This window comes from Anopheles gambiae, chromosome 3 (genome assembly GCF_943734735.2).
Source record: "Anopheles gambiae chromosome 3, idAnoGambNW_F1_1, whole genome shotgun sequence".
NCBI lineage: Eukaryota > Metazoa > Arthropoda > Insecta > Diptera > Culicidae > Anopheles > Anopheles gambiae.
Window position 1 is genome coordinate 96,785,429 of NC_064602.1, and position 12,349 is coordinate 96,797,777.

Genomic DNA, 12,349 nt, shown 5'->3' on the forward strand with positions numbered 1-12,349 from the left:
TCTCGTGCCCAGATCTATAATTGTCGAGCTTTATCCGTGGAAGCCTGTAAACCGTTTACATCATCGATCATAACAAGGCGGGGGTAGCCTGAAGGAAGGTATCTAAGCAACCGCGGAGGGAGACAGATTTTGAGCAGTGAGGGAGAAAAACATGGAAAGAAAATTAACCGATCAACCACTAAACCCCAACTTATCAATGTTGCTTGTCAATGACTCAATACTCTGTAAAGAACGGGAGTAGAAAAAGAGAGAGAGAGAGATACTGAGAACAACAAAAAAGGCGGAAAGACACTAACCCCATTCTTTTCCGCATTTGAATGGATTTTAGCAACGCCTATTCGGGCACAACAATTGGGAAATCGAGTGTCGCAGAAAAAGGGTGGTGTTGGGTGGGGGGCTGGGTATCAGGTAATGCACGATCACTTGTTGTCCGCCCGCCACCAAGTCCGCCCGCCCTCTGTATGTAAATGTGTTGTTTTGGCTATTGATAGGTTTTGTTCTCGAATGTTACGGTCCCACTGTTATTCTGTTGGGTGTTGGGGGTGAATGGGGGAGCACAATAAAGCATAGCAAAAACGCTGCCGTTGCTTCTACTGGTTCATTTGGTTCATCCAGATCCGCTCGTCCGTAGCGGTTCGTCGATTTTCAACACTTACACATGATTAATGAACCGTTTCCCTGTGCCTTTCTTTGCGGCGCAGCGTTCTTTGCCAGAAGAATGCAAATCCGATCCGATCGTGTTCGAAATAGAGACAAACTCTGTCGTTCACTGTGCACGGAGTGCTACAATGAAGCACACGGAGTGGGATTTTCTCAATTTTCCGGATGTACGGTGTACGGTGGCGGTGGGATGGTAGGGAGGAAATGAGCCCAAAGGGTGAAGCTAATTATTTATTCACGCTGGCGATAGAATCGATTGAGTGTTGACTACCCTGGCCCGACGATCGAACAATGACTTGTCTAAACACACTACGAGGGGAGTACTGTAGTGAGAGGGTGAGGGAGAGAAGGAGACCACAACAGTCAGCTGTTGATGGATTAAGTGAAATCATTTGCAAGCTCCGCTCAAAGACTCACAGAAAACACAAAAGGAAAACTGTTCGCCAGGAAAGGAAAATCCACTTGGAAAACAGGGGGAAAAAAACAAGGAACGAACGGGAACCAGCGTCCGCTTCTGGCAACTGGAACTGGTTCGATCAGCCGGAAAAACGGTAACACACCTCCCACTGGGAGCGAGGGCGGAAAGCCGGAAAGCAGAATTCGCACAAATCGGTCACGCGGCTAGCAAGCTTGCTGCATCGAACAAGGAAAAAGCTTTCTCGTGTAGTTTTCACGGTCGCGGAGGCGAACGAACGGCTAAAGATGTCCCTTATGCTCACGGTACGGCAGAAGCGGGAAGCAAAGGGGGAAAAAAGGTAAATGAGAGCTCTTTCGCTTGCTCGCTTTTCTTTCTCACACTTGTTTCGCGCTTGCACTTGTTCCGGATGCTTCAAAGCAGGACGAACGATTGCTGATTGCACATGGGAAATGCAGCTTTTAGTGCATTATCGTGCTTTACATATTATGATCTTCTAACTGCGCTGTCTTTGTTCAGCTTGAAAACTTGCCAAAGTAATGTTTTTGAACATTTTATATTAATTTTTGGAGTCAATTACCATTCCCAATTAAAAGTGTTTCATTCTTGAATGTTTAGATTAAAAAAACAGCCATAAAATGCAACGTAAATATCATTAAAAATTTAACAATTCAATTAATAGCCAATGAAATAAATGCAACCGCTCAATTAAACCATCAAATCAATTCCTTCCCACTTCGTCAACGCTCGGCGCACAGTTATGACGTTATGACTTTCGAATACTGATGCGACGCGGTCGAATGCATTCACACACAAAAATACATTGTTCGCCAGATTTTTCGTTTGTCGCCATAAGCAATAACAAAAGCAAAGGAAAAGCTTCTGCCACCATTTCGATCGTGTGCTTCCCTTTGGGACCTTCTCGCAACGACATAGCGGTTCATTGGGTGCTAGAAAGCACCGTTCTGTCAACTGTTTGGCTCGCCATCCTCGCCTCCTCCCCAAAATTTCCTCCTTTCCTTCGCTTGGGACATTCAATGCACTGTCCCGCGCTTGCCCATTGAAGGGACAAAACAATAAAACATAATCATTGCGCACTGCCAGCATAACTCGACGGGAGTAGTGGAGGACAGCCGATTACGTTTACGCAGATGGTGATGAAAAAGTTTATAGCTTTCGTGTCATCGGCAAGAAGCGGGTGTAAAAAGCGAAGGGGGGGGGGGGAGGGAGTGCAACATAGAAGCACATCCTCTTCCGTATGGGCCCCGTAGAATCCCTCTCCAGCTCCTGCTCAGCTTGCGACCGCCGCCCGTGCATCGTGAACATATGTTTTATGTGTGTTGTAGCGTCGAAGGGGTGGAGGAGGCGTGAGTTTGCTTTGGTTGGTTCCCTTTGCCGCCTTCTGGGTCTTCGGTACGTTCTTAAACGCTCTGAGTATGTCTGTGTGTGTGTGTGTGTTTTGTTTTAATGCGTCAGTACATCCGTGCCGACCAACCTGACCAATGGGCGGTGTAAGTGCACCCTCCCAGCCCGGCGCTTAACGTATGCGGGCTCGGCTTTATTCGCTGCCTGTATTTCAGCCTGTTTTCTTGATGGTGCGATTTTGTTTTTTTTTGTTCATCTCTTCCCTATCTCATTCTCTCTCTTTCTCTCTCTCTCTCTCTCTTTCTCTCTCTCTCTCTCTCTTCTAGCTGGGCTGTGTCTATTTAACATTCCACCCGCCCGTTTTGAGCCCTTTTTTGTTTCGCAGCCGCGATCGAACACACTCGTCGCCGAGGTTTGCGGCCGCGATCGATCGGAGCAAAAACGAACGAGCCCGGCGAAGGGCCCGGCGATGCCGGCCGATCGTTGCATAAAAAGTACACACAAATCTAACCACAAAACACTCTCCAAGCATGCATTTACACACAGAAACACACGGCACAGGCACACGGTTACACCGGCGGCCAGTCCGGCGGGCGCGTAAATTCTTTTCCTTCTCCCCCAAAGACGATCGCCGGGGCGGGAAAGGGAGTGTGCGGATGAAAGGGCGGCGTGCCTTTTTTAAATGGTGCCGAGATTTATCCCAAATTTATGTTTTAATGCGTTATACAGTGTTTCATGTTCATTGCATTCCCGTGTTCCATTCCCCATGGACGCTATGGAACGATTTGGTTCAGTTGCGTGGCGGCGGCGGCGGCGGCTCGAGCTGTTTATCTTCATGTGTATTTTCACTTAGCAGCAATAACTTACGGCTAACGACACACGCGCACACACACACACACACTACCTCTTTCGCTGTCTCTTGGGTCGATGTTTTGTTGGACAGCGTGAAGTGGATGGAGTGTGGCACCCCGTTTAATGTCGCTCAGTCCGCTCTGTGCTATGCACTGTGATCGGTTTGTTCTGTTTGTGTTTGACCCATGGAAAGGCTTACACCGGCGCGCATCGGCGCACTGTCAAACAAAAGGTGTCTTGCTGCGCTCCATGCTCCACAATCTTGATCGATATTAACACAATCTTTTGTTTTAAACTATTTTGTACACATTTGTGCTTCACAAAAACACACAACTGTCAGCTGATTGCCCTAACCAATCGATCGAAGAGGTCAAATTCACTCACTACGGTTTGTTGGTTCGTCTTCACTTTTATCACGTAGTCCACTGTGCTATTTTTTTGCTTCCTTTTCCTCCAGTCCACTGGGTTTGCACGACACTTTCCACAGCGTTTTGTTGTCTTTTCCGCGCGAGAGTCAACGGCGAACTACGGTGTACCGTTTGAAAGAAGCGGACGCGAGCCGTGCATTCATCTTCGTTCGTCAAACGCTCCGGCGAGACTAACGAGCAGCCGCAGCAGCTTCTCTTCATGCGGCTCGGGCACGACTCGGGAGAGCAAGAGAGAGAGAGAGAGAGAGAACTTCTGTGTGTTGTTGAATATAAAACACATGATCAATGAGGTGTAGCTGGAACTGGAGAATGAAGATCAGACTTTAAGGCGTTAGAAAATGTTTGGTCTGTCCAGCTGAGAGCAAGGGATGCTGTACCGCGCAGTAATAGAAGAGTTTGGTACGCAATCTATTTAAAAAGAAACCAATTGTTACTCAATCGTTTCACTCACTTATGATGCTGATGCATTAGGCTTATTGAACAGTTAATAACGTCAAATTAGCATTGTTCAAATGAAAATATTCAACGTTTTCATTCTTTACAAAAGCCTTGCAAGAAGTATTCAAAGCAATCTTTTTAAGTTAGGGGGAAAATCATATCTTTTCTTAAATTACTATGAAATCCAATTACTTTGTTTGTTTTACTACAGTTTGTTTTACAAGTGTTACAAAATGCGTTACATAGCGTTACATGTACTTGATTTCATTCGATGCTGTGTAATTTTCCATACAACAACAAATCGGGTTTAGTTGCATGAAAGCTTGCGTGCAACCGTTTCATGCCAAGTGCGGAGCTTTACAACTTCAGCGAAAGCTCTATTTCCGTTCCATGAAAACACTTCAAAAGGGCTTTGCATAATTTTCCCAACATGATGAATGAAAGCGCGTTGAAAAGAAATTGCACAAAAAAGACCAAGAGAAAAGAAAAAAATCGTAACAATCAGTTGTGCGTTTGTGTGTGTGCATGAGGAAAACATCGTTCATCATTATTATCTGCCCGGCAATGTGTCTCGCTAAGCGTCATAATGGGGCTCCACTATTATCGACAGTAAACATTTACTTTACGCTCTCTTTTTTTATATTCATTGTACCTTAATAACATAGCTGTTAACGATAACAACGATTGCGAAATGAATTGTTGCGAATTGAAACATTGAGCCAGCGAGCTTCACTCGCGGTGCACTTTATTTCAAGTGGAAATGTTTAATCTCCAATTACCAGCAACCCTCATACACTAATCATGTTGTTGGTAGAATGTTTCAATATGCAGTGTAGTGCAGGCCACTCCGCACTACTGGCTGTGGTCACTTTTGAAACAAACAAAAAGCAATCCAGCCCCTGCAATTCGCCCAAAAAACCACCGGCCTACTGTTAGTTATGCCGGGGGGAAACTTTAATTAAAGGATAAATTGTGCTATCGATGCACTTGCTCCCGGTGCCGAGCAACTCGCAATAAATAGCGTACAATTAAACGCTTCATTAGCGGCCACCGTGATACGCAAATGTGTTTTTTGGGAGGGTGCTGGTTGGTTTTGGCACGATCGAACGTGCCAATTACCAGCAAAATCGTGTGCCGCTAAGGTGTGCACGCGTACGGAGAAGTACGCCTCCAAGCGTAGACCAATATTTTGCCAATAGCACGGTATTCATGGGTGTTTTTGTTTACGGGATTCGTACGGGCGTTCGCAGCACGCAGCCCAAAAAACGGGCCTCGGTAGGTCGGAAAATAAAATACCTGCCACACGCTCCCGGTGCTAGCGTTGGCTGAGGTTTATTTTCGGTTCAGAAAATGGCCTAATGGATGGTCGGCAGGCGGTAACAATGAAATAAAAATATGTCCATCATTTTTGCGGTTTCATCCCGGGACGGTGGGAGGTTTTTATTTTGTGCCCGAAACCACACACATACTTTGCGGTGGCGTTGATGGGGGTGGCTGTATTTTTTAAACACTTTTTCACCCGATTGCTGGCTGGTTCGATCAGTGAAAAGTTCAGCAAAAAGTGTCATCCGCTTCGGCCGCAAAAAAAAGAGACACGCTCTCCGATTGAAATCAACCAACAACCGCAAAACCATCGCACAATTAGGGTTCGTCACCACTGCAAGGCCAGAAGGATTAAGCGAAAAGCGTCGGCAAATGCATGCCATCCACGTGGCAGCTTTTGTGTTTGCTACTTTGCTGGTCGTTTGCGATGGAAACGGCGGTTTTTGATGGTGGGAAAATAAATTGGGCGTCTTTGTTGGTGCAGTCAGTGCGATGGCAAGACAATTGCGCCTACATGTATGCCTCGTTGTGTTAGAGTCTACTTCGGATATTTGCAAACGAAGCTGTTAAAATTTTATACATGCTTTTAAAGCAACCCGTAAATCAAGCGCACGGTTTCCACAAGCGCGGCGAGAACTCCGGTTTCGATGAAACATCAAATTAGATCATAATCCTCCGTAACGACAAGCGCAGAAAAGTACGGCTTTGCGAGAGCACAATCCTTACGCTCGCCACGGTCGCATGGCTTCCGCGGCTGTCACGCCTCGCCGGCCATAGATTATCGCTCCCGAGGCTCGGATTTAAAGGACCCCAAGGATAAGTTGGCCCGGTGTTCGGTGTCGGGTGCGTTTCGAATCCTGCAAGCCAAGCGGCATCGTTGCCGATCGGCCCAAGTGCGAGAGCCGGACGCGGGTGGAAATGAATCGACAAACCATTAGTTAAGACCGGCGGAAAACATGAACCGCAACATATCCACGGTACACGGTGTGCGGCGCGCATGTTTCGCCGTGTGTACGGCCATGTGCTGCTTGGCCACGGTCGGTGTACGGTGAATTCACTAGAAAGCCTGCCCTTCCAGCGGGACGATGTTATGCACGAAGGGATGAATGATGCTACTCATTAATTTTGGGCTTTGCAATTTGTTTTACCACATAATCGTGCAGCTCGGTGCATAATCTATCTCGAAGAAGCTGCTGTTCGGAGATTGGTGAAGAGACGCTATTCTGTCGGTTGCAATGTGTTCTCGTTTGAAAGAGTTGATCTAGTGCAGTAAAAACAACAAATTGCATACAGTTAGGCGTTTTTTCTAATTCTTTTTCGTCAACAAGCTCGCCTACACGTATGCAATCTACACCACAGCCTGTTTATCCATCCGACTAACGATGTAAGGCACGTCGTTACAAGATTCGTGAGAAACTCACACGCTCACATACATGCTTTGTATCTCCTCGGTAGTCAAGGTATGGTGGTTTTTCTGCACTTCATTACTCACCGCATCGAGAGTCAAAAGCCCCATGCTTGTGTGTATGAGTGAGCTGCTCGCTTCCGGGTAATTTATAACGAAACATTTCATTCGAATTCATCCAATCAGCAAACGCTCTGTACAAACGGGCTGAAGCATTTAAATAGAGCACATGATATTTTCCACGAATGCCTCACATAGTGTCTAGTCAACTTTCCTAATATTTTGTAGAATTGTTTTTCAACCAAATACATTCCAATTTCAGTGTCTGTACTTCCACTTACTGTGAGGTATGATTGGCTTTGAAGCCAGGATTGCACGCTTCGAGTAGACCTTGTTAGTTGTACATGTATTTTTTTGCTTCAGTTTATTTCAATTTAAACGAAAAACAAGTGCACGTTCACCGTTCTGCGCAGGGCGTACCATAGGCTCAAAAACGGTAAACAGAACAAAACCTTTCACAAACAATCATAAATAACTTGGAGGAACGTTTATTTTGGAATCTTTTTTTTCTCGTCCATTCGAAGCCGATGAATTTAGAACAACAGAAGATAAATTCTCCTCCCCACCCTATTAGCACTTTCAATGAGCCCGAGGCTGTTTTTCTTTGTTCATGATCGAATGGAAATTTTCGCCAGAGAAAACACCGGCCGACCCCCGCAGGCGTGAACCGGCAGACGCGAAGTGATAAACGATGGAATGCCAATCAGAAACCGACCAACGGATAAGTGTTTGTGTTGTTCTTTGAAATAGAAACAGAGAGAGAGAGAGAGAGAGAGAGAGAGAGAGAGAGCGACAGAGCAACATCACTCCAGACGCAAAAAAGCAACCGTGAAGCTCCCCCGTCTGGATGGAAAGCTCTGAAAACGGGCGATCATTAATGAAGACATTTTCACGCTTAATGGAAAGTTTGCTTTCCTTTGAACCCTCCCCACATGGCTGTGTACTGTGGAATTGTGCCACAGTTGCTGGCAGGAACGGTGGTTGTCAAAGCATTTAATTACCTTTCTGGTTGGCATGACAAAAGTGTGCGCGATGAAGAATGCTTGTGAAACATTCGGGCCCGAGTGTGAAGCGCGGTGAAAGTCAAATTAGCTTCAATGTGCGTGGCGAAAGCCTCTGCTGGATGGTTTTAGATACCCACTGGTGTTTATCTGACTGGTCTGATCCTACCCCGAGGGAGAGCATGTTTCAAAATACATGATTCATGTCGACGTAAGCTAATTAGAACATTGCTCTTCGATTTCTTTGTCTACTGTATCTAAACTTTTCCCCCTGAAGCTTGCAATATTGTCCTGCCCAGTGTCATTCCGAGAATTCTAAAATGATTTGCCCCCGCCTGCCCTGCCGTTGAGGTCCAGTTTTTCACGCTCGCTCACTAACGGATGACGGTTATCAATTCCCAAAAGGTTTTAAAAGTCAATAAAGCGTTACTTTCTGTCCACGGTCGTTGAAGGAGATCCATCAAGACGGGGTGCCCACGGACACCACTACAACTCCACTGTGCTGCTAGGACTTTGTGTGTCTGTGTGTGAGTGTGAAAAGCTCTTTAAGGGATTGTTGATGAGGCGGGTCGCTTGAACCGGTTGCTTCCGGAAGAAATTGTGGGTGTAAAATGATGCTTTTGATGAGTTTGAAAGCAATTAAAATCGATGTAAATAACGCTCGGCTGGGACAAAGTTCGTGTTCACGATACGACGATAAAGTGTATGTGTGTGTGTTTTTGTAGAAGAGATGCTTGTAATTTCGTTCGTAAAATGTTGAAGCGTTGAACAGATTTTGTTGTATTTTCGGTGTAAATATATACCGACATGATTACAATGTTGTATCATCCATTGATCCGAAGTAAAACTCATAAGCATGATGCTTTTTGTTAATTAGCATCATCCATCAAATGCAAGTTTTGGTGGAAATATTCTTAAATTAAAATCATGGAACGGATGAAAACATGGCAGAACACGTATTTTGTGTATTTATCCGATTTTAAATTGTATTTAAAAATGCATAAATTTTGGCGTTTGGCTGCAGCGTTTCCATACTCAGAATCGCTGGCTAAATTTCGCCTAAACGTATGCAATTTGCGAAACAACACTTATAGTATCATTGGAGCCAGCTTTTAGCGTCAAATTAATGATGAATTGCTTGTTACGAGTCCAATTGCATGTGAAATTAACTTTAATCTCGTTCAAAATATCAAACAGATAAATTTAGAACCAATTTAGTGCCAAGCACAAACCATGAAAGACACCCCAAAAAGACGTCTACGGCCATTCATCCTGCGCGCTCAAAATACTCTCATTAACCGGTGGTTGAAACTTTCCCACTTTGAAGACAGTACTTCAACTCACCCCCCCCTTGCTATACACACTATAAAAATAACCATCATCTGTCGCGCAATGAAGAGTTCGACGGAAACCATCGAAATTAGTGCTTTATTAGCTCCGCTTCAAACTCATCTCATGCTGCGAGGAAGCGCCATGAAGCCCTCAAGTGAGATCAACGAAAGAAAAATATTGCCACGGCAAAACTCGGTGCAAAATTTAATAACCCAAAATCGGCAGCGGAAGGAAGCAAGAAAGTTATTGCTCACTTGGCGCGCGAAACGGACGATAATCTCGCTTAAATTAATCCTTATCGTGATGCGACGCGTCGACCAACGGTTTTACCCGTTTCGGTTGGTTCCGTGCCGCTGGCACCAAACACAACCGACCACAGACAGTCTTTGCCTCTCTCTTCCACCCCACCCCCAACACTTCCACGCTCAAAAAGGGATCGAAAAATCATCATCTTCCCGTCCGGTGGCCAGCGAAATGGTTGCGTATTTATTAGCCATTACCATACATAAAGCTGTCGCACTAAAAAGCACACACCAACCGGACGAGCTGGCCAGACGGAAGTTTTTCGACCGCCGTTTTTTTTGGGGTTGGCAGCTACACTTTTTCGACCCTTTGCTGGCAAGCGCAGAAGCACATCCGTGTATGTCCCGAGACCCGTTCAAACATTCAATGTCTTCGAATTTGGGCATTCTTTTGGCGCTTCCCGACGGTGGTAAGAAATTAAGTGTCCTTCTCTCGGGTGTGCCCATTCTACTACCACTGCGCTTGTAGCCTTCGCTGTCGTCAACGATAATCTGATATGATAAATCTTTTTTATGAATCTCTTCCGTCTTTTTCCCCACTCCCCCCGGGGCCATGGCGCAGCGTGGCGACCATAAGGACATCACGATGGCATATCCATTTGCCATTGTTGTTGCGGTTGTTGTTGCTGATGGTCGAGTCGTTCGATCAACACCGCTGGGACCGTTCCCCCTCTCTCTCCTTCATCCATCTCTCCTTCCACTGACCTTATTTCCGTGGAACATCCGTGCCACAAAAACACAGTAAACAAGGAAACAAGATAGGAAGACCCCGAACCCCTCCGCCGTGGCCGGCTTATTCCCGGCGGCGTAGTAATGATTTTCCAAATTGTACTTTTATTGTTCACCAATCATGGTCCATCGCCCTTACCTTATCACACTCACACATGAAACCCACACATGAAAACATGCTCGCGGGCAAAGCGAACCGAAAATAAATCGACCACTAAGCGGGGGCAGCAGCAGCAGCAACAGTAGAAGAAAGCATCATTGCCACTTACGGCGAAGAAAATCGCCTAGGTGGGGTACAAATGCATACGAAACAGAAAACCACTTGTCGACCACACACACACACAGGGGGCGCAGGATTGCCACCAGAAAGAGCATGCCCTGGCGCCGTGGAAAAGAAAAAGTGTCCCCTAATTTCCCGGCGTGTTGGCGGAAAAGATTGATGAATGTTAATAACGCCAGCGTGCAAGCGTACACCGGCGGGAGCACGGGCGGTCGATTGTCTTGAATGTTTTATCTAAAGAAACGACGCTCCCTCTGGCATCAGCTCCCAGCGCTCCGATGCTTCATTCTTAATAGTAAGACGGATGTGTACACCGAGAAAGACGAACCGGCGAAGCTAAAAAGCTAGCTCCAATTTCTTCTCGCTTTCTCATGCATTTTTTTTGTCTCTTCCCACAGTTTCCTCCCAGAAGGGAGCTGTGGTGAAGCACGGTACTGTTACTACATCCCCTCTTAGACGGGTGAAGAAAAACAGAGAAGAGCCGCGGCGTGGATCGTGAGAATGCTTTCAATTTCCTTTTTCCTGTGCAAATATTTTCTTCCTGTCGTCGAGGCATCGCCCCCCCCTCCCCCTTTTCTTTTGCCCGGGCGCGCTTGGGCGAACGATTAAGTGCGATTTTATTGCGATGCGCGCGCGACGAACGGGAGCTTTCCACGCGCGTGTGTGTGTGTGTGTGGCCCGTGTTTATTGTGGCAGTCCGTCTGGCTCGCTGCTGTGTTCGCCGGTTCATCATTAGCCCCTTTTTGTCGCAGCGCGCACGAGCCTGACGGGACTTATTTAATGGTAGGGTTGATGAATCTTCTTTCTCTTCCATGGCTGCTCCCTTTGCTCCTACCTCTCACCCAGCTCATTCAGCTTGCGGGAAGCAGGAAGCCATCAAAGCGTAACCCGACGAACGATGGCCGGTTGTTTAGATGACAAATGGACACAAAACAGTGGCGCGGCGAAGAGTGCGCCGAGCGTGCCGGGGGGAGGAAAGCACAGGAAGTGGGAGAATGTAATAGACTTACGATAGAATTTACCGCGAAACCTCCCACCCGCTTTCTCAGCCACCATCCTCATCGGGCAATCGTCGCTCGCTACAGCAATTGTCGTCGTGGTTGAATTAAAACCAATCACCCCGACCGGGGCGTCAGTTTTGTGGCCTTGTGTTTGGGGCGATGTAAAGACGCTTTCCGTCCCTCCGTCCGTCCGTCTTCCCGTCTGCCCGTTTGTGCCGATATAAATAATACCTCTTTTCCAAGTACGTTCATAAATCTTTCGCCCCCTTCCTTAATGGCGCCCAGCACTTGCAAGGCTTTCCCGAACTTTGGTGAAAACCACACAAACACATGTGAGTGGAAAAAGCTTGCCTCCGTCGATGGGCTGTCAAAACCGAGCGCGCGGGAGTGTCGCTTCCGGCACCCTTTCTCACAGCCCAGTGCGTACGGAAGGCACTGCCAGATTGCTGTGTGGGTAGACCTGGAATGCCTCAAGCGTGGGGGGGGGGGGGGGGGGGGGGGGGGTGAAGCATGTGTGTGCGTGCGGGATATAATATATTTGCATTCATTGAGCAACGTTGTTTTCTTCACTGTCGAACCGTTTACTGCTTCGCCTTTCCCTCTCCCCCTGCTAAAAGGGTCAGGCAAACTTATCATGTCGAAAGCGGAATCGGCCCTAAGGGTGGTGGAAGAACTGTGCAAGAGTTACAGAAAATATGCGATCTCATAAAGCATGAGATTTGCTCCTGAAGCAGCACCTAGAACATCCGTGGCGTTTC

The 12,349-nt window shown here is 46.8% G+C and overlaps 1 protein-coding gene across 5 annotated transcripts in view; it reads right to left on the reverse strand.

Moving 5' to 3' along the window:
* The window catches only part of LOC1280423 (calpain-11), a 35,802-nt gene extending 31,916 nt beyond the window's left edge, over positions 1 to 3,886 (reverse strand). For 2 of the 5 annotated variants that reach the window (XM_061659916.1, XM_061659912.1), the window contains exon 1: positions 3,345 to 3,886. The gene's annotated coding sequence lies outside the window, so the exon portion shown is untranslated. Of the gene's footprint in view, positions 1 to 3,307 lie in introns of all 5 variants that reach the window. The other 3 variants (XM_061659913.1, XM_061659914.1, XM_061659915.1) reach the window with 3 other exon arrangements.
* Positions 3,887 to 12,349: the final 8,463 nt, after the last annotated feature.